Raw genomic sequence first — 3,560 nt, forward strand, 5'->3', positions numbered from 1 at the left:
CCCACATGCCAGAGACTCCTGGCTGCAGACGAAATCCAGCATTCCCAGACCTCCCTGACGTGGGCAGTCAGCTCCCTTCACGTGGTGAGTCTCCTCCCAAATCACTGTAAGGCCCAGCCAAAGCTCTGGGTGATCCATATGGTGTCAACGTGGAGCATTAGGGTTCCAAGCCCCAGGTCCTCACCCGCCTGCCTTCTGTCTGGTCCACGCGGCCTGCCTTGGGCTGAGGCCAGGGCTCCGTTACGCCTGGTGCCCAGAGCACTTGCTCCTCGAGACCTACTGCCCAAAGGCCAGCAATGCTTTCCCCAGACGGCACGGACCCGTGTGCCAGGCTCAGGAGAGATACGTGAAAGACAGCAAAGTGGAGTGGAAAAGAGATTGCTGGGCAAATTAGTCTCTCTGTGCCTCTATTTCCTCATCTGCAAAATGAGAATAGTGCAGATATTCATAGTATCCTTTTCCAGAAGACTCTCTGGAGGATTAAGTGAGATAATGCACAGAAGGTACTTAGCACAGAGCCTGGCTGTGGTGGCCGTGAGGGTTCTTACTACAGGTAAGCCCCCACCCCCCCAAGAGAGGGAGCCATGGATGTGCAAGTGCTGCCCTGGGGTCAGGGATGAAGAACAAGGCTGATGTGGACAAGCCATTCAACGGGTCTGGAGGAGGGGTACAGCCCAGGTGAGGAGGCTCCTGGGAGAAAGGGACTCTTGAGGAAAAGGCAGAGCTGTGAAAGGACCTCTGGGGTCCTGAGGAGAAGGCTGAGAATTCGATCCTGGCTAGGCTGTCCTCTGGGCTGATGCCCTGCCTCCCTCCCCTCTCCTACCCCCGCCCCAAGAAGCAGTTCTAGCCCAGGCAAGGGAGTGGATGGTCCCTGGCACACTCAGCTTAGGTCTCAAGGCACTGTTCGACACACTCAGTCTGCTCTCTGGGGAAGTGGGAATAGTCTCTCCCCCTCCCTGGACTTGAACGGAAGTCATAAATGAAGTCCAGCAGAACGGCAGGGGATGGTCTCCCCAGTGTCTGGCCCTCACTCATTCCTTCATTCTCAGGTCTCCTCTGACACCCCCACCACCTTACTCCACCCCCACCTCCAGGGCCTCCCTGACTCCTGGGATATCCCCATTCCCTGCTGTGGAATAGCACAACAAGAACACAGACCTAAGCCTGGCTGACATCCCAGCCTCTGAACTCAGCAGCTGTCACGACCTAGCTGGCCCTCCCCTCTCTGTGGCCAAACCAAGTCCCACAAGAAAGGCTGAGCCCAGGGAGAGGATGGGGATCAGCTAGACGCCTCTGCAAAGGGAGAAGGGACCCCAGTCTCCTGACCCTCCCATTCCCCTCAGCTCTCTGAGCATTTGCCTGTCTGGATGTTGCTTTTTTGACAGCATTTTTATGTCTCCCACACTGGCCTAGGAGCTTCCCTAGGACAAGGGTAATGTCTCCTCCCTCAGACACAGGTGCCCTGAGAGCAGAGGATCACGTCTCCTCTATCAGACCGGAAGTCCACTGAGGGGAGAAGCTCTGCATCCTCCCTCAGATTGGGAGCTCCCGAAAAGAGAAAACTAAATTCTAAACTCCACACCCCAAGTCTACAGGCGTTGAGTTGACGGGGTGGACAAACTGAGAAGAGCTCCCCTCCCACACCCACCCCAAGACTCCATAGCAAACTCCCTTCCCCAACTCGGGCCTCGCTGTGCCCAGAGGGGCAGACAGGGCGCATCTCGGGGCCAGCCCCAACTGAATACTCGGCAGCTGCCCCATCCTAGCACCTGATGCTGGCCCAGGGGTCCTGGCCCCGCCAGGGAAGGAAGGAGCTGGCCTCTCTGTGGACTGCTGGGGTGCCCCTCCCCAACATCAGTCAGTGGCCAGCTCAAACATGACCTGCAGAAAGAATGACCACCCCACTCTGTCCTCCTGTCCAGGTAGCTGAGGGTCCCACCTCAGATGGGTCTGAGGGAGCTAGGTAGCCTCCCCTACCCAGGAGGTGGGGGACTGTGGGAACGAGCAGCAGGTCTGAGTCCACCAACAAGTCCTCTTCAACCAGCTGTGGCAAGCTGAGACCAGGTGCTCAACCTTTCAGGGTCTCAGTCTCTCCATCTACAAAATGGACTAATAATTCCTTCCTTATCAAAAGGGACTAAATGGGGCAAGGGAAGCAAAAGGCTGCCACCTGAGAGAAGCCTGACAGGAGCCCCAAGTCTGGGGACCCACTGCCTCTTGTCCGTCATTGAGTGCTTACTCTCTGTGTGGTGCTTTACCATATAATCTCAGCAACACCCTGAATCCTGCCCTCAGCAGCACCCTCGGTGGGGGCTGCCTTGCGTCTACTCCACCCTCGGATCACCTGCCAGGGGTCAGGGCACCTGAAGCCTTATCATTGATATGGTCCCTCCCCTGCCTCACCTCTCTGGGCTTCAGTGTGGGCGGCTGGCCACAGATCTCGTTTCTCTCCTGGGATGGTCTGGGGTGGATGGAGCCCATGACAGCAGCACCGGAAGGAGGTGGGGGTGAGGGAGAAGGCCACTGTGAGGCTCCTGGCTCCCAGCCAGCGAGTGGACCAGGCTGCAGGCCCCTGGCTGGGCACTGACCCTGAGCCTGGCCCTGTGCTCAGCCCTTCCCTCCCTGGATTCTTCGACCTGTTACACTGCCCTGCTAGCAGCGCTGAGCCTAGGAGAGAAAACGCCCTTTGCTGAGGGCCTTTCTAAGCCAGGCATTGAGTTGACCCCTCACCAACAGGCCCCATCCCATGGAATCCTTATAACAGCTCCAGGAGTGAGGTATCACCCACTCTCTGCTGTGCAGGCTATACAACAGAGCCCCGTGAGGACTAAGCACCCTCTGACTTTGCCATTGGGAGCGGTGTGACACAACTTAACACAAAGGAGGTTCTCAAGAAATGGTGGGTCCCAACTCTTCCCCTTGCCCAAGCCCCACCCCTACTCATGGTTCCCAGGTTCTCCAGGAGGCCAGGAGGTAAGGAGGTGAGGAAGGTGGAGCACCCAGGGGAGCAGAAGCCACCAAGGAAGGTGTGGCTGGTTTGGCTCCAAGGTTTGCTTCACTCGGTTGTCCTGAGTCTGTGCCCTCCTTGGGGCTCTCGGGTGCTCACCACGTAGCCCTGGAGGTGGCCAAGTCAGAGAGGGCTGGAAAGGGAACAGCACCCACTCAGAAGAGTGGGTACACTTTGAGAGCCACTCTGCCTTGGAGAAATAGAAGGAGCACTAGGAAGGAGTCCAGAGGTCTCGGATCAACCACTCCATGGGCTGGACAACCCTGGGCAGTCACTTCACCTCTCTGGGCTTTAGTTTCCTCGTGTGCAATAAGCACCTGGCAGGAGTGCTAAGCAGACCACAGAGGACATGGGTGAAAGTGCAAACTGTTCCAGGAACATGAACCATCCCCTTCACCTCAGCCCCATTCATCCCCACCATTAGCCCCTCACCCACACTTTTAGGCCCACTGGCTCTGAAACCAGACACACACCTGGGTATGAATCCTGGTTCCAAGGCACACAAGCTGTGTGACCTTGGGCAAGTGACTCCACTCTGAAGCCTGTATGCCCA

Source organism: Trichechus manatus, unplaced genomic scaffold (assembly GCF_000243295.1).
Source record: "Trichechus manatus latirostris isolate Lorelei unplaced genomic scaffold, TriManLat1.0 scaffold00048, whole genome shotgun sequence".
Classification (NCBI taxonomy): domain Eukaryota; kingdom Metazoa; phylum Chordata; class Mammalia; order Sirenia; family Trichechidae; genus Trichechus; species Trichechus manatus.